The sequence below is a fragment of the Rhodnius prolixus genome, unplaced genomic scaffold (assembly GCF_049639745.1).
Source record: "Rhodnius prolixus isolate KJV_2025 unplaced genomic scaffold, Rpr scaffold_1, whole genome shotgun sequence".
Classification (NCBI taxonomy): domain Eukaryota; kingdom Metazoa; phylum Arthropoda; class Insecta; order Hemiptera; family Reduviidae; genus Rhodnius; species Rhodnius prolixus.
This window is the reverse complement of record NW_027411581.1, coordinates 46,423,988-46,444,103: the sequence shown is the minus strand read 5'-3', so window position 1 is coordinate 46,444,103 and position 20,116 is coordinate 46,423,988. Positions and strand designations below refer to the sequence as shown.

The window sequence follows — 20,116 nt, the reverse complement described above, 5'->3', positions numbered from 1 at the left end:
TGTGCATGGGCATCGCAGCCACCAGCAATGGGAATCCTTTGGGCATGACAGAATTTCTAAAGGTTATCTAGCTCCTCTCTTCAAATGGCTCCATCAAATAGAAGGTAAACTGATGCAATTATTAACTTACTTCCAGCATTTAGGAAGTGAATTATTAAATCTCTAGTAACTGTCGTCTCAGTACACCTCATTTCTTAAGTCTTAGACGCTGTAATACATGTTCTAGATCTTGAGTCTGAAACTCTGAGACAATTAACTTCTCAAGTTAGCTCCACTCCATGCGTAATATATCCGCGAATGGTGGAGGCTTCTGAATTAAGCCGATAATTGACTTGCTACCAATGGTAGAAAAAAAAGAAGCCAAACTTCTCGACATTATATTAGGAAATCTCAATCAGCACACTCCTTGAACTACTCGTATGATCAATTCTCCAACTTGTTGAAGGCCTCACAGACTTCTAAACTCCACTCGCATTAGCTCTAAACAGTGTATTTGCTAAACTTATTATCTTGTACAGATCCCTCTCTCATTATATGCTTTGCATAATTCTTTCTGGTGATCATCTGGTATTGTAGCGCCTCCATTGTCTTTATCCCTCCATTCTCGGGAATAAGTTTCCGCGAATGAGCCTTGCGTTTGTTGCATCGTTACCCAAATTAGACAAACTGAATTCATGCAGTACCGTGTACAATAATTTATTATTACTTTTAACAAAATAATGAACTTTTATTCATTAGTTGCGGGCCAAAAATAACATCATATAATATTGGAAAAAATAAATAAATGTAGTGACAGTAAAGTGTCTCTTCAAATTTAACTTTTGAATGATGAGAGATTGTGGTTAAATAAACTCACTGGTCCAGGCAGCAGTACCAGGAACGGTCGATAACCGATCCAGTCACATTGAATATTTAGCGACTGGGTTAAATATAGGCTCCCATAGGTTACACTAAAAAGAAGCGTTAAAATTCAGTATGCAATAGAGGGCTCAGAGCATTGATGGATTTCTAGAGAGAGAGATTTGAAGAGGTGAACCATTTTCTGTAGGGTTGGGAAGTGAACTGTGATAGGTCTGGCCGTGTCGTCACATTTATAGCAATAGAATATTCCCCCTACGTTGATCAATAATCAATTAGAACGAGGAAATTTTGCTTGCACTTCTGAATGCTTGTTACGCTTATTATGGCATTTTCAGAGATTTCTTCAGGTGTGCAATGAAATCTTATTTCCAATTATTTCACTTTTCTTCTTGGGAAGCTTTTAGAGTGTTAAGAAAATCTTCATTGTTTAAGGTTAAGCAAGAAAGTAAAAACAAATTTTGTTTAAACTTACATAAGTATACAACGTACTTTACATCTCTAGTATGTTAAGCGAAAATGGACGTCCGTACTACAAAGCAACAGCCCAATTTAATAGCATATATAATAAAGGGAAAAGTATTCTTATTTGTTACGTACGGCTAACTGAGACTACAACTTCCCCAAAACTAAAGCAAATACAACTCGCACATCACTAAAACCTATCGATCTTTTAACCATCGAATCTCCGAAGAATCTCTTTAAGTAGGAAGTATTGCAATAGCTCAGTTTCAAAAAAAATTTAGAATCACCGGTTAAATGCTGCAAAGATCTACGAATACTAAAGTATGGTTTTTGAAGATTTATATTTTAGTGTGAGGGAAATAACTCAACAACGACATTTACTGTCAGTTCAAACATAGTAATTGTTTCTTATTGTTACCGTCTATCCTTAAGTTTGGAGCAAAATCCAGTAATCGAAATGACTATTTTACAGAATAGGATTGTTATACAAATGGTATTTAACAGATTTTCTTTTTATTTTTCGCAAATGTTTCTCTTTGATTAAATGGCGATCATATTTAAATTTTAATTCTATGTAACTGATTCAACGCCTTACCACTTGAACGCGGCCGTTCAATCAAGTTGGTTTGTTTTCTTCTCTATCTTTACCCAGTCTAAGTCCTTAACGCGATCTCGACTTTAACCCGTTCTCTACCCATTCCTGTCCTGGAATTTCTGTTGGCTATAAAGTCTCTCAAATATTCAGTAACCTTGCTTCCACTTTAACTTTCGTCTTCCTCTCCTCAAAAATTTCCATCTCTTCTCCTCTTTTCCCTCACACCTTTGCAAGTCTACTCTATTCTCTCTACAAACCAAAACCACCTAAGCCCAGGTGGTAGCTTTCCCCTTTAACAGTGCTCAAAAAATCATTCCTTATTCTGTCACCCAAACATCCATCTTAGCATACTTATTCCTGCCCATAACAACTTCTTCTTTTTTTCTCGAAATAGCTCACGTTTTAAGGTACACAACGCTGGTGGCACTACCAGCAATAAACTGTCTTTTATTCTGCTGTTACATTCCGATCACATGTTCTAGCTACTCAATCTTTTCCACTTCGACGATTCATATTTTGTTCTAATTTGTTATCTCTGTGTTCAGTCTTCCATCGCTTTTAACAATTGGGCCCAGATATTCGAACGCCTTAATGTAAGGTACTAGTCCATCCATCTTGCTGTAACTTGGTGGTACTGTCCTCTTCATTTGTGATCAACATTCTAAGTTTGTTCTATACATTCTCCTATTGTACCCGTAGTTCTAATCCCCCTAACACCCTCAGCATCATCCCTACCTTATAGGTTGCTGATTTACGAGGACCAACATCGACAACAAATAAAATTCTCTTCCACGGACTATTCTTCATATTTTACACTCGCTATTACATTTAAAGGCTCACATTAAATACTTCGTAGAGTCCATCATCTTGTGTATTCTGACCCTTAATGTGTGTTTGTATCAACTACGTATATAATTTTAATAAGGTAAATTATCATTGTTAAAACTTAAAGTGATCTGAAAAATGGTTTCTGTTTAATTCGCGGATTTTGCCGCTGACACTCAATTTTGAAAACCTACTTAAGGTTACTGTCCCTACCCGCATATCTTTAACTTTCCGATTCCATGCGAGCATATGGGCACGTCCATCATCGAGTCCAAAATTGTGAAACGACAAATTGTATGATGCGTTTCATATAATTTAAAGGTCGGAAGGATAGCTTGATCATGGATCAGAGGGTTCGATTCATAAAGCTAATAAATACCGTCAGCGAAGTTCATCTCTCAAGAAATTTACTTGAGAGCTTTAACTAGACACCGACAAGTGATGCAGTAAAGATGACCCGAAGACAGAGATGGGAAAAGAACTGAAGAGATCAAGAGACTAAATAGTACTTGCAAAGCGTGCAATCCAAACTCAATACTCAGATGAAAGAATCCCAAAAGATGTTAATCGCTCTTCCTTGGCTTGGCAATAGATCGTATTTGAATCGGTTTATTATTGTTGCTAACGAAGTATGTCTGAGCGATCAGCAAACTGTTCAATCCTACGAATGTGCTCTCTTCGAGAACGAATCTAGTAGAACTGTCAAAGGGAAACTCTGGCCGTGGCCGATTTCCTCGTGCAAGTTGACCGGGCCAGACTTTAAATAAAAACTCGGTATTCTTTACTGACTGAATTGTCATTAATAGGTTATGCTGTTACACACACACACACACACACACACTCAGAATTGAATTTTATTTAGGATTGAAAAAAAAATTATATGTTGAATAAGTTGTACATTGCAAATAAAATACAGAAATAAATCGTTTACTTTTGCCTATAAAATATTAAATCAAAAACCACCTAAACTGAATAAACAATTAACAAAATAATTATTTTCATGAATTAAACTAAATTATATTAAATAAATTACTTGGTCTAGGTAAATTCCTTCAATAAATAAATAATTTACTGTTTATTGACAAAACGGAATCGATTACCGTTTTTTATGCAACTCGAATAACTGTTGATAAATTATCTCAACATTGTAGTGTAACGATGGAATGTATTAATCAATTTTTTATTCTTGATAGATGATTTCTTGACCTATATTCTTATTTAACTTGTTGAGTTCTTTTTTTCTTTTTAAAAGAGAGAAAAAAAAACACGAGATCGCCTGTACGTTACGCTATTTTCTATTCAATATTCTTAAGTTTCAAATAATATTTCTAAAATGTCTCTTAATCTAACTCTTATAATTATTAATTTTACATTCTCTTAATTTTAAATACCATTCTTGCTGTTACAGCTATCACATCATTGTGCCCATAACTAACAAAACATAAACAGATTAGAAATGTGTAATAGTGAACCTAGAAGAATTTTTACAAGGCTAGCTAGAACCTAACTCAGAATCCGATAGATGAATAATCAAATTCAGGAGATTAGCTGAGTTTAAAACAGAAGCATTCCAAGCCAGGAGTCACTGGTTCAGAATTTTGAGTACCAACCTATTGTTTTTCTTTGCTTAGAAGTAGGTACATATAGAAAAATATAGATGAAAAGAGAAATCAAGTTAAAGGATGATATTGATATAAGTGAATCGATTAAATATTTTCAGATTCTCTTTAATTACTAGTAAGAATAAGTATTGTAAAAGTTTTGACTCTGATTTCATTTTACAGCTAACTATATTATACTTAAACTTATGAATAACTCGTGTTTTTATCTTATCTGATTTTTCTTTTGCTTAATTTTTTATTGCGCTTTGTTTACTACCGAGAATGCTTCTTTTAGTCCTTTGTTTTAAGTTTTATTATTACCACCGCTTCCGGCAAACCTGTGGTGTTGTCTATTCTCTATATTACTTTTTTCTGAATTTTCAGTTACAATACTTTTATTTGGGAATAAATTAATATTACTACTACTGCTAGCATACGGAGTGTGGTGCAGCAATGAAGAAGAATACAGTGGAAAGTGGTATTAAGGTTTGGTTAGTTATTGTACAGAAGAAAGTGATGAAGCGGACCAGGTCGATAACAGAATACGAGGACTTGTAACTTGCCAGAGCATGTGTACTTCTTGTTCGGCACACTGACTGGAGGAGCGACTGGGTACTGCCCTAGGAACTCTTCACTAGCTCATCTTTTCAATGCCAGTCATATCCTCTTAGACAAGCAATTGATTTTCAAACTACCATCATACACTTGCCAAACATTATAATTTTATGAAGCCATTATACATACAGCGTAGATCTCTTGTTTTCTTCATAGAGATTGTTTTCACTTAAATGTGGACTTCGAACCGATGTTCAATAAATAATTCATTACTAGAAATTCCCATTCATTGAAAGTGAAATTGCTTTTTCCTTTATTATTATTATTATTATTATTACTTTTTTAACTTTCTCTTGCTAATTGGTGTTTTTGCCAAAGAGATAATTTAGAATTTAGAGATGGAGATTCTAGGGAAAATGTAATTTTTAAAATTACAATATGAATGGTAAAACTGTTTTACATGTGCAGTGAATAACATACGTTAAGGGATCACCAGGTCAAAAGTCAAAACTCATTCATTATGTCATGCATCACAAAAGTGACCATCTTCTAGCACCCCTAATTAGAGGGTAAAGACAGAAAGAAAGACCTTTAAAAGGCGATAGACATTTTTACTTACTGATACAGATGTTTTTATTCTAATTTAGTCCATTATTTGGGTAGATGCCTATTATTCTTTAATTAATATTAAACTAATTATTTAATATACGTCATCCTCAGTGATATAAATATAACCCAGGTTTACCGTGGTAATCATTTAAAATAACTTAACTTCAGGCAAGTCAGAAGTTGAAATAAACTATAAATGTGAATGTAATTGACTTCTACTAGTTCATTAATCTCCTATTTTTACCCAGAATAAAGTTATTTTGACCTATAATTACCATTTTATAATTGTATTTAATAATTGAGGACCTCTCCAAATCTAACGTTGATATGAGGAAGTATTGTGGTTGTTTTAAAGTTTTGATGTAGAGATTGCATCGAAAATAGTGTTCACGACCCTTAAAATGTTATAAATAACTCTTTAACAAAAACTTAAAATCTTAAAAAGTTGAGTATAAGTGGTTTATTAAACGTCTAAAGGTACACAAATCAAAAAGTACCCAACAATTCATTAATACTTTAGTTCTTAATTTCAGCTATTTAGAAACGTACGAAAAAGCGTATGTGTTTTATTCAAATTTTATAAAAATAATAATATTTAAACAGAATGAAAAAATAAATGCCAATTTCAGTCATATTTTTTATTTTTTTTATAGGGCCGAGCTTTCGCCCTAGGGACTAGGTCATCTTTAGGGCTGTGGAACATAATTACAGTTTGGTAACAATCATATTAAAATGAATATGTATAATGTAACATAGATGACCTAGTCCCCCTAAGTCGAAAGCTCGGCACAATAAAAAAATACAAAATATGACTGAAATTGGCATTTATTGAAACAATGAATCAGTCAATAAAAATATTGAACAATAATAATATTTAAGTAAATATGGTTTAGAATTTATTAGATGTCACAGACTCTAAATGCCAGCATTAAATTCAGTATAATTACTTAAATGATATTTTTATAAAATTCTAATAAAACAAATAAGTTTCGGGTTTTAAATGGCTGAAATTACTAGCTTAAGTATGAATGAAATGTTGGATACTTGCTGATTTGTGTACCTTTTATCGTTAATCAACATCTATACTCAACATTTTAAATTGTTTTTATTAAGGAGATTTTTGTACCTTTTGGTTAGATTCTTCTTTTAGTTCCTTGATTTGAACAGCTTTAAATATATCTAATGATAAATAAGTATTAGAATATCTAGAATAATTAGGCTGATTTAAGATTCAGTAATTCCCCTGTCACATTTTTTTCCTGCCAAATTTTATTAAAATATGGCGAAGATTTACCCAGTTATTATTTAATAGTTTAAGAGGGGGCCTTTTTAGTTGAGGGCAAATTCCCTTCCTAAGTTGAGACCCTCAGAAGCCACATCTACATAAAATTTTATTTCGAATGACAGTTCATTCATGACACTTCGATAATTGAATAGATTGCAATACTCCCCTTTAGTAGGTGTAATAGCAGGACGGCACGGCACTTTAATGTTAGTAGAAAAGCCCCTAACCTTTTCATCCTGCCAAATTTTAACAAAATCGGGATAAGATTTACAGTGCTATTTGTAATAATAATTTTAAAACTTATTTAACGGTCCTACGGGAAGGTTTTAATTTACCATGGTTTGTTTGACATAATTTTCTTATCTCCTACAACTTTTCCCTTCAACGAAGAGTTCAAACCCTATCACAACTGATCCACAAGTATTCGAAGTAGGGAGCCATTTATTTTCAATAAATGTGTTTACCTTTGTTAGAGATCTCCCTACATCTGTAGAACTAGTTCTAGTTGAACTTCTTTAGCTTCAAGAAGATAAGTGCGGAAGTTATAGTGAAATGTGCGTTGGATAGTGCTCAGTAAGTTCTCCGAGCAGTGAAAAGACAGAGACACCCTCAAAGGATTTAGCGTGATTAGTTTCAGGCCTTTGTTCTGAAGTAGGTTTCTCCATTTCTGGTAGACCCACCCCTGAGGATGCTGCTTCTGCTTCATTTTCTCACAAAAAACATAAATGTATTATTAATGAATACTGTTAAACTCTCGTAGAGCTGATATTTTTTTTATATTTGTTCGTTCTGTGTGCTCATAAATCTGAAAATTTAATCAACCTGGATAAACATAACCGGAGTTGGAAAAACGAATTGGTGACAAGAATAAAATGAATTTAATTTCCTCTCTATGATTAAATAAGCATGTTTCCTCATGTTCAACAGATGTATTAAGTTTACAGTTGCCCGACAGCATTTCTACGCAATGAATGATGAGCGACAATGTGTAAAATAACTGCACGGGTTTACAAAAGGTCCAGCCAAGAGGAAATAAGTTGCTATTCCCTCATAGATAGCTGCTGCGAACTGAGAGACCAGAATCGTCTACTCTCAGCCACAATAGACTACCGCCTTGATATTTATTAATCATTCTATTTATAAAGTATTTGTTAAACAATTTTTTTCTCTTCGTATATACATACGTAATATATCTCCTTAACAAAAACTTACAGTTTAAAAAGTATAAGAGTTGATTAAACGCCAAAAGGTACACAAATCAGCAAGTACCTACCATTTCATTAATACCTCATTGATAACATTTAAGTAATTTTACCACCGACGGTCTATGCCCATGGTTGATGTCTTTAGAGGTTATTATTTTATTTTGATTATTGTATTTTTTTTTATGTGTGTAACATTTATAAATAAAGACATTAAGTAATAAAATAATAATGAGAAATTTTACTGCATTATTTTTTCTCTAATATTTTTTAGAATTTATTAGATGCCACAGACCCTTACGCTGGCCAGTTTATTTATGATAATTTTTTTGTTATAATAATAATAAAATGTATATTACATCTTCATAAATAAATAGGCACTTTATTTTAACTCTATTCCAAAATGCTTCTGATTTATCTTTATTATGCCGTTTCGTAAAGTATGTTTGCTAGTCGCCTCCGTCCACGACACCTAATTGGTTGTTGGACGTTAAGCCCCGCCTGAAAAAATAGGCGATTACTTTACTTTACTTACTTTTTTATTATGCCGTTTATCTGAGCAATCTTACACAAACTCATTAAAATAGAAAAAGACAATGTTAGTGTTAGTTACTGTTGAAATATGAATCAAGGATTTAAAACAAAATTTGAATGTTTAATTCGTCAGACAGAAGACTCTTAAAGCTCAAATTACACACAGTTAATAAGAAATAATTCGTTAAACAATAATTTTTTCATTTCTCAATTATAATTTACTGTAGTCCCTTTAATTGGGTACTTAAAGTAAAATACTTTAATAATTAGCTGTTCTAAAAATATACATAGATCTTTATTTATGTTACATATCATAACATTGTGGGAAGAACACCTAGATTAATAATGTAATTGAAGAAAATTATATTATTTAATATTAAACCAGATTAATTATTACATATTTTTAATGCTTGACTGCTACATAAAGTAAAGTAACAATCAATTTTATGGAATAAAGAACCGACTATTTTATTTAATAAAAGTTTTTGAATTATATACTATATATATTCAATGGTAACTCCAACAGGAATTAAATAAAGTGTTTATTATATGCGATGGGATCATGTGGAGGGCCGGTCAGCTCAGTTTGTCTTGGTCTGGAAGAAGTTGCAATAATTTTGTAATACCTCTTTTTTAGGGTTGCCTATCTTTCGGGGATTTTACTCTTATCTTAATAAGTGTGCTAGGAGTCCGCATAGGAGCAACAATATAGTAGCATATAGCAAACAAACAAAAATAAAGATATTTTGGTTTTAATAATACTTAGATTGTACGAGGTAGAAAATAAATTCGCTGGAGTTGAGGTGCTGTCATCAGTGGTGAGGGGTAACTTATAGAGACCATTCGCCTAAAACAACAGATATTTCTTTTATTTGGACATCAACCAGGTTGTTATTGAAGTTAAAAATCCACTTTGCTTCCCTTCAGATTTGGCTTGAGTCCTAGTAAAAGATTTGTGGCTGTTGAGCAGCAGTTTCTGTGTAGTTACTTACCTTAAAGAGCAGCGACCGGGCAGCCTTTTTAACTCAAACACTACTTCCTAATGGGATTACTTTAGAAACAAACTACTTTGTTCTTTCTTTTGAATTATTGGGATAAATGTGAAATCCTTTGAAACAATTTGTTTGTTTTTTTGGTAATAAGCAACTATGTTTTACATTTTATTATCAGCTAAATTGTTTATGATGTATTATTATTTTTTAATGTTTCAAAGCGCTTCAATATGTTAGATTATTGGCGTCCGGAGCTTTTTTCAGTGCACTGCCGGTTTCTGGACAGTATTCTCTCGCTACAGACAACACTGTTAGCTGTTAAAAAGCTCCTAGAAAGAGCAAATCTAAGGTTGCATTTTTTTGTTTTTTCTTTTAACTATACATTATTGAAATTTTATTTTATTTTTTTAACTATCAGAGCGGAAATATCAAAGTTATCGGCCTCTCGGGAAACTGCTGGCCCCCGACCATTATATTAAAGAAAATCCTGTCCTAAACTTAGGCAGTGAACTGCAAGAAACTCCAACCCTAGCTGTTCCCTTCAGCGTCAGTGACCACCTCCAAGATAATCCCACCCTTAAAATTAGTTTTTATTATTTTTAATTGGCACAATTTTCAACTTATACATGGAAAACTTTTCACACAGATATACTCAATTGTTTCTTCGCTGGTAAATCTTACACTTCGTATAATTTCCTCCTTCATAGATATGATTCCGATTTGGGCGGATTACCTATAATGGAAACTTATTAACTACAATCAAAACAAAATGCAAAGTTGATTTGAATTTCTTAAGTTGGTTGGGCCTCGGATATTTTATCAAAGTACTACTTTTTATTCTCTGTCTTAAACATTAAAAAAAAAAGAAAAATATGCATACTTTTAAAATGCTATTTCACTAAATTTATATATTTTAAGGGCTCTCAAATAATTGATTATAAGAACAGTGTTAAATAGTTAGAAGTAATAGTTAAATAGTAAATAGAATTGTGCTAAACGGTTTCAGTGATGAAGTAAGTGGATTCTCTTTTTTAAACGTCGATTTTTTTTAAATTCTATTTTTATACAAAAAAATTGCTTGTTGCATTCTATGCATTAAGGTTAATTGTCTAATTACACGTGTAATTTTCACCATTATATGAAACCAACTAACAAGGAATTAATACACAAGGTTAATTTTACTCTTTTTTTAAAAAACAAAAGAAAAAGTTGAATGTAAAAAGCTAATTAAAAAAAATTGTGTATGCCATAAATTAGATTTTTTGGTTTTTGGAAAAGGTGCAGTGGAAAAGCAGTTAGCAATAAGCTTGTATTAAAATGTAACTGAGCTTTAAAAGTTTCGCCCAGCTGGAGGGAAATTAAGAGAGAAAAGGTTGGTGAGCCAACCTTACTCAGCAAGCAGGTAACAGAACGCTAGGACTTAGTAGAGGGGTACCATTTGGAAAACGGCCCTCTTCGGCAAGCTTGGAGAATGATAACTACCGGAGGAAATATAAGTTTAGGTGTACGTTCAAGTTTTGGAAGGGCTAAAAAGAATGAAGGGAGGAGAAATAAAGGCATCCAGATCTACCCCTCACTCCTTCTTCTTAATTAATAGAATATTTTAATTACATAAAAAAAATCTTTTTTTTTGTTGTATTAAAACTTAGCGCGAGCTCATTCTTTAAAGCATACTTTTCATTATTTAAGAGATAGATAAATATTGTTTTATTTGTAAAAGTTAAAAGGGATATTTTCATATTATAAGAAATTATTTGAAGTTAAACGTTACAGACTTTAATTAAATCTTCTAAATATATAATGCTTCAAAATCAGTAAGTAGGAAATCAACTCTTTGATTTCTATTCTTTTATTCCAGCCGTTTCTTCCATCACTTAAAACATTGAAACGACTATTTTTTTTAATAAAATTTGAACAAAACAACGGTATTAATATTTATGGGAAACATCTTGGAGTGTTACGCTACAGAAAAGTCTTATAATATGTGAGTAAAGCACAGATGGTTTATTTAGATGTAGGGGTGCAAAGTGCTGAAGAATTTAGCTGCGGGGAGCTGTGGGTTTTCCTGGCAGAGAGGGAGTTAAACTAAGTTAACAGTCCTCTGACTAAGTAAACAGAATAAAATTGTATGGTGAACTTCATGAAACTGCACATCATTTGTGGTCTACACTACTATTTTATGGTAGCCCGCCATCTTTCTAGCTAGGAGCAAATTCTGATTTGACTTCTTTTGTTAAGTTGGAACTCATTATCATTGTGAGGTTTTCCCACTTACCCTTAGAAGAAACTTTTATGGTGCAACCTTTGTTGAGAAATATGATGAAGACAGCTGCCGACCAAAAGATATGGCAAATGCTTTCAGGGTCACGCGAATATTGCGTTCAAGCCCTGGTCGCACACTTTTTTCGTCCAAACTTAAATAATTCCTTAAATAATTTAATACCTCTTGCTCTTTAGAGTGTAGGTACCTATATGCCAATGACTCTTTCAATGGCCCTGCTATCTATAATATCTAAAATAAAGTCTAGTGTAATTCATACTCGCCAATTACAATTGTTAAAAGTTTAACTTCTAAATTCTTTTTAAACTTTGAATTTGAAGCTTAACCTGACTTAAGCCCATTTTAAACGTCTTTAAATTCTCATTGTATTATGTATTTAAAAGCACACAATCCATTGAAATGACCCATTAGTAAACCTACTGGAAACATTGTTCTTCCGGAGTCGCCATTAGTTTTCTTATGAAGGATTTTAGCAGCTTCTTTTTTCCTTCTTAATATTACAGAAGGGACAAAACCAAGCATATCCCTAAAATGGTATTTTGAAGGGACGCTTTCTCTTCATAGAACTATCTTCAAATAAATTTTGCTGTAAATATATGTTTGTAATTAGTAAAGAGATTTTGTGCAAATCTGAGAAACTAAAAACTACAGGAAATACACTCTTCTGCTCAGGTCATATTCAGAAGAATATGCATTTGGCAACCCATTTCATTATTATGTATGTGATTGGCACATTCTAGCGTTCCTTTCCCAAAATGCGCTCTATATTGAGTTTTTATGTGAAAATTATATTTATACAATAATAATAAGCAAAGCATTACTTACAAATGATCGTATACTGTCTAAGAGAGTTTTGGCCAAGTTTACCAACTTAGAGACAATGTTCTATATCATTCCAAAAAGTTTACTTTTTAAAACACTAAGCTCTACTTGCAGTTCTCCATATACTACTTTGCTAGTCTCTTCCTTATCTAAAGCTTTCCCGTTCTTTTATTAGGGGTGATAAACTACTTCATTCTGAACTTCATCAGCTTTAGTGTAACTTCATTCCTGAAGAGAACTGTAATATTAAAATCTTCAACCAAGAGAACTTTAGAAAAGTTAACTGATAGATAACAAATAATTCCCTCCTAGGACTTAAGATAGTTTAATCATTACGAAATTAGATGTTAATAGGTTAAATTTTTTTTTACATTTTTTAGCATTTGAACTGATTTTTATTTTTTCTAGGGGACCACAATAAGCAGTACCAGCATGATGGACAAAATGAAAAGTTAATTTAAAGTTTAAAATAACCCCTGTAGAATGCGCCAGGACTATGGGGAATTTCTCTCAAGTTATACTCCGAATAGTCTTTTAATTTAATACCACAATAAGTTTCGACGGAGTTCTTAACCGTATCCTGAAGCTACCGTCCTTGTTAATCCTAATTATTCTTTAAATTTCCTTTCCAAGGAGTTATCCAAACCTTTTTGTAGTCAAAATGGCTTCCACTAAAGATAACTTACCTTTAATTTTATGCATGAATATTTTTTTTTATTCCTGACCGATTTTGGATTTTCATCAATCAATAGAGGTAGATTCATAAGTCTCAAACCGTCAGAAATAGATATAACGGATAAAATCCACGATAAAATACCACCTCATTTTTCAACAAAAAAAAAATATGCTTGTAAATTACAATTGACCCTACCCGCTAAATAATGTTCAAGCTTGCCATGGTGTAAGGATTTCATAGCGAACTTACAGTTACTGCAAAACTTCTTTAGTAATTACTTTTTTAAAAAACAAAAAATCTGAGCCCATTAGGGTTAAATAAAAATTAATTATTGATCTTCCATCTTGCATGCATTGTAAACTGTTCTTGCAAAACCTTTCATTCTGGTCCATTTAAAAAGAAAAATACATAAGTTTGTTTTTCTTCATAACCTCACGCTCAATGGTTAAATACGTATTTACTTTCCTTTATAACTAGTACACGCAGATAATAATTAGATAATAATAATTATTATTGTGGTACTGGGTTTGATTTCTGGTCTAGGTCTTGAATTTTATTTAATGATTACTATGATAAATGATAGTAAAGTACTTAAACTCACAGCCTCCGTTCACAACGTTTAATTTTGATGTTGGACGCAATCTTCTTATTTTACAGTAAAAAAAACCTTTTACCAAATTATTTTTAGCACATTATAAATGTAAAAACTTTTAAGAAAATAGAGACTCTTGTCTAAAAAAATATTGACAGCCCATCACTTGGTGGCAGGTTGAAGGCAGGGGTTACTTACTTCCCTTGTCACACCTCCAATCAGAAGACATTTTGAACCAAACCAGCGTGCCCTAATCAAGTCGAAAGTCGCTATTTTTGTCTTTATTTACTACAAACTGAATAAAATTCTTTATTATTAGTGTATTATGTCACTAATAGTTTTTAAGTCTCTTTCAAATTTTGAAATGAAAGCCTCTCCTAGCATATAAGGATATTAATCAAAAGAAATATTTATTAAATATCTCTGTTCTAAGACAAGATTCAATTCTATAACTCTCCTTCGTTTTTGTAAAAAAATGTTTGCATTCCAAATAAACCCATATGATTGCCATTTCTTTTTATTTCCGTCATAGGGTATCAGTATTTATTAGCACTCATTGACCCAACAAGTGACCTACTGTTGTCCAAGTGCCTCTACAAGAATTAACTTGTATTAAATGTACTAAATGTTTATGGCAATTGTGTATAAAATTTTAGAAAACAGAAGGACTTTTTTTCTTGTTTTTCTTGATTAATTGATTCTTTGAGAATCAGTGGGAAAAGTCGGCGCCCAGCTTTTACCTTTAGCACCATTTATTGCAAGATTGGCCTCGCTGTTTCGCACCTGCAAACTACCTCAAATCAATAAATTTAAATAGAGTTATTCCAGCATCCATTGGGAATGAAAAAACCATTACGAAAATGATGGACCAAAAGTTAATGTAGTGTAGCAGAGTTCACATGTCTCTCAATCTGATGCAAGGCAAAGTGTCACGCCTCACTAGGCTAAACTTTGACTTCAGGCTTTTTCTCTGTTAAACTTTAGTCTCTGCTTTTATATCTAAAACTACTTTCCTTAAAGCAAATCAAGTTTGTTTTAAAGTTTGTCTCTTTCTATAACTCTCTCTAACTGTTTCCAAAAAGAAAGCATTGGAATTAGGTTTTTGATTTTGCGTTTCGATCGGGAATAAGAGTTTTAAAAGTCCTCCAGACTTTACATTCCTACAAGTTTCAATTTTCACTTAATTCATCAAAGTTTTGCACGTTTCGGTATTAGGCTAACTGCATAACAAATAGTATCAACATTCATATGACCACATATATTAAAAGAGGCACTCGAAATGACCGAAAACTTTCAAATTACAGTCAACCAACTATTACACAATAAATGAGTTTCGACACTGTGATCAGTATTAATCAGTTTAATAAAGAAAATAAAAAAGGCAATCATTTGATCACTCGAGTAAGATTGTTCCTTTACAGGAAACTAATAACCTATTATTTAACATAACACTGCTTCCCATATAATTATATTTCATTCAAGGGATGAACAAAACATAATTTAAAATTCTGTTTTAAGAAGCTGCAGTATTAAATTACTCCATTGTTGTTGCACAAGATGAAGCTCTTTCTTCTTCCTTGTACTACAAAATCTAATTAGATATAATCTCTTTAAGAGTTAATTTCGGAAGTCATCTTTCTATATTATTATAATTTCTATGGAGCATACAAAAGCAGGATGTTATTACAAAAGTACATTGAAAATAAATGTCTAGGTGCAAAACAAAATGAATTCTTTACTTAATCTTAGCAGTTTGTTGGGCCATGAACTCAGCTAATAACGTTTATAATATTTAATGAGAAAATTAGCAGAATATGTAAACGTAAATATAAGAAATATTATTTTATAAATACAGAAAAAGATTTTATAGAAGCAAGTAATAACGTTTAAAAGGTCTTGGGTTTTACATTTTCCAGTTTATTATATGCTGCGACTTGGGGTAAAAGGTATTAAGAAAATGCTTACCCTAGAAACAGGGGTTATTCCTTTACATTCGTCATTCGTCGCGATGGTGTTTCTTCCTTTGTCAATCAACAAAGTCTGGTTTTCCGTAAGTAAGATACTTTCATTTCACTCAGATTTGTAAAGTCTACCTGGGTTTTATTATTTTAATATCTTTAGTACTTAAATATTTTGATTTAACTTTAAATTTTCATTTTTTTATTTTTCTACATATTGCACTTTAAAAATCTGTGAAATTATCTAGAATTCTTAAATTTTATTCATTTCGTTTTTTCCTTAAACTTAAGTGAAAAATGTAAAGGTGAAAATGAAATTGAAGAAGTAACAGATTTTATATGATTCCTTTTGAAAATGTAACATATTTATTTCTTTCGCCACTGGAGTATTTCGATAACATTTCTATTTGCAGTAAGTGCAAGAGAATATAAATCGTGTGAACACGCCTACACTTGGCCCGTTACAGTCGCTTTAAGCAGTACCATCAATAAGGCCATGGTCGATTATTACTGCAATAAAACAATAATTTACGAGGGGTAATAAATTAACTGAGCTAATAGTATAACATGTACACTCTGCTAGCACATTATACATTGTAGTTATGTTAGTACCATAAACATTCCATATTAAGGGGCCATGTTTACCCAAAATATCAACCTATTTCCTCAACTATTGATTTCTTTATTTCCTATATAAAATTATTCAATAGTTTTATGTGATCATGTAGGCATCGATTACGTTTTTTAATTCCTGTAACATATTTGTGAATAGATTCTAGGGTAATCTTTTAATTGGGGCAGCAAAATTTCTATTGTAGGTAGAAGAACCACACTCTAATATTAAACTCAAAACCAGAGCTAAAATTGCTCCTAGAATACCCAAAACAATTTAAAATTGTGTTTTTTTTTTTAAGGGGAAAATACATGTTCTAACAAAACATTCAATATTACCTTTTAATCGGAAATAGCTAAAGACTAATAATAATAATAATAAATTTCTTTGAATATTTTCCACTATATTTGATAATAAGCAGCCACGGTCAGCTAAACATATCTTCTGTCTTCCATTCAAAGTTCTTAAGCACTTGTAATCGTTCCCATTTCCGCCTCGGCAACCTGGACACAAAGTCGGTATGCTGCTTAAGAGTTGTAAGAAAACGTGTCGTGTGGGACCAGTTTTTAAAAATGTTACGTGACGATGTAAAATTATTAATTTAACATAAGTGCAAAAATTGAAGCTATCTATTGAAAACTTACAAAATAATACATCAAAACTAATTGGATAAACACAAAAATTAAAAACTTTTTTTAATTATAATTAAATTATTTAAAATTTTCTTCAATTTAATGCACTTTACATAACTAATGCAATTGTGTCGGTCCTGCCCTTTTAATAGCTGAATAATACGCCGTTCCTCAAAATCTATAAACCAAAATATTTACTGCTAAGTGGACTTAAAATTGGACATACAGTGTTGAAATGAGACTATTTTCATTTAAGTTTAAATTGTATTTATTAATAATTAAATTTAATTTAATTTTAAATGATATATGTATTTCAATATCATACCGTCCACCAGGTGCTTAATTTTATCTTAATTTATCATTAAAAATGATATAATATTAATAATAAGTTCTTAAAAAACAATAATTAATTTGTCGAAATGAGAAAATTTTAAATTTCATAAAACTTTTAAAAGAATATCTTTTTGGGATTGTTCAAATTATGTTAGAAGTTTGGCTCAGGGCCCTGTGTACCACTTATTGGTTCTTCTTTTATTCATTCCTCTTCTTCCTTATTGCTGAGCAAACTTAAGGGAATAAAATTGCCTCTGAGCAGAACCAAGAGAGAATATTGTGACACCGGTTTAAATGCCTTATTTTTTCTTCTTCTTTTGTTTAAGTACTCTTAACTATTTCCGTTTTGTGGAAAGGTAATTAATCTGTGACAATTTGTTGTTTTCCTACTTTATACTACAATAAAACTCGACATTCAAAAAACAGATTGAGAACTAAAACAGATATCATGAAATTTATTCGTGCATCTTTCGCTATTACCCGAACTAGATTCAGGAAATATAAATGAAAAGGGAAATGAAAAAAAAGTAGGGTGATTGCATCGAACGAAAAACAAAGAAATTGTTTGCTCAAAGTGATTGGCTAATCGCTGAAGCAGAGGAAGAGGGAGTGAATAGGAACAGAGATAGTGGCCATCTTATTTATTTTAAAAGAATAGAGATGATTGTGGACAACAGAGAAGTCCAAATGGTCAACTTTAATCTTCAAGCTTAAGTAAGACGACCTAAGGTGGAAGAGAAGATGGTACAGCGTTGTCTAAGTTGTAACTCGTGTTACACACAATCCATGTACGGCAATGGGCCGGATATTATTACTTTCTTAAAATAGGCAAATTCTCGCAGGATCAAGGGGCATTGTCTCATACACTGTGGAGTGTAAGAAAGATCGACGACAACTTCCACCAGCTTTCCTGGCGCTGGCAATTTGAAATTTTTATCATTTCAAACAAAAACAAAAAATAGAATTTTTTAATAAATTTGCTCAGAGTAAAGCCCTCAGCACTGGAACCTTTTTTTAAAAAAATTCAAATTTCCTTACTTATAATTCAACTTATCTACCTACCTTCCTACATATTTATCCATAAAATAGATTTTTTTTTTAATTGCTTCTTAATTGCTTTTCGGTCATAACGTTTTCTTTTTTCTTTTATTTTGCACAAGTTTAGTTTAATTTTTCTTTAATCATTTCCTTTCTCGCTTTCTTCTTCTTTTAGACGAGAGCGCAGTTTGCTATTAACACCAATCTATCTCAGTCTACAATATTCATCTTCTTTAATAGCGTGGCGTTAGACAATCTTTTTATTGCATCATAATTTATGGGGTTCTCTAAACTCCAAATCACCCACTCCCTTCTCCACTGCAGCCTTGATCATTGCCAATATTTAGGGTAATAAATCCTTTGGCCAAAGGACAGTGCAAGATTAATGTTATTTTTTTTTTCTCTCTCTAGTGACATTAACTAGTTAAAGTGGTAAAAGTTCTTCTGTTTTCTTTATTGCCCAAATTATCTTATTAATTACAAATTGTGAAACAAGCATTGATGCTTATCTTCAAGAAGGTAAAAGCAACATAATTAAGGTGGAGCTTTTCAACTAAATGGCACTTCCACCACACACCCGTTCTTAAACGAAAGTTCATTTGATTTTCTCTCTCAGGTTTCTACGATACGAGGTTTCTATCAACAGAAAGCATTAAAAGTCTTTTTACATTGAGTTCTCTACAATCAAGCAATAATACGTACTATTCGCTATCCAAATTTGATGCATTAAAAAACCAAAAGCCAACACCCAACGGAAGCCAACTCTCTTTTAACAATATATTTAAGAATAAACTAAATATCTTTATTATCCGTTTACAAATTTATTAAAGGAAAGATTGAAATGCGTTCCAGGCCAGTTTGACAATAATATTTACTGATCTTCTCACCAGTGAGAGAATGTAAGATAACAACCAATCCAAGCAGCCTGCACTACTTCTTTTTAGCATTGAAAGAATTTGGCGGACCACTAACTATGTTTCTTTAGTACGCGAAATCAAATGGAATTTCCTTGTTTTCCCGATCGCATGAGTTGCAACTGAATATATTGCAACTGAAGGGAACTATAATATTGGAGTTGGTTATAGTCATTGAAGTGCGAGAAACTCTCTCTTGCAAAGTGAGCTTACAATGCTTAGATTTAATGTTCTGATTTTGTTCCTTTTATATTTGTAAATAGTTAAGAGCAAAAGGTCTTCAGACGAAAAAAATGTATATTTGTACAGATATTTGAACAGAATGTACTATTCAAATAATTTAGCAGATCATTTGCACATTTACATTTGCAGTATCTTGCGAAGACCTAAAATGACGAAGAAAAACAAAATAAAAAATATATCCACTGTTATAGGCAGAACATTATTGTGCTGCAACTTTAGCCACATTTCAACTAAGTCGTAAGTTCATACAACTTAGTCGCGACAGCTGGAACTATATTTTCTCATTATTTTGAATAAATGCCGGTAGATAGCATAGGCCTGCGTATATCATACTTAAAACCATGTACGATTCAGTACGACTCGTTTTCAGTATTCCATTGCATTGCATTATCAAACGATCGGTTGTGCACTGACATTTTACAAAACGGGGAGATTTTCCCGAGTGGTCGGCAATGTGTTAAATTTTGCATGTTATTTTGTTTACATTATTTGG

The 20,116-nt window shown here is 32.0% G+C and overlaps 1 protein-coding gene across 6 annotated transcripts in view; it reads left to right on the top strand.

Moving 5' to 3' along the window:
• Positions 1-20,116, top strand: part of Fife (regulating synaptic membrane exocytosis protein fife) — a 261,312-nt gene that overhangs the window by 147,421 nt on the left and 93,775 nt on the right. The gene's annotated exons all lie outside the window — the stretch shown is intronic.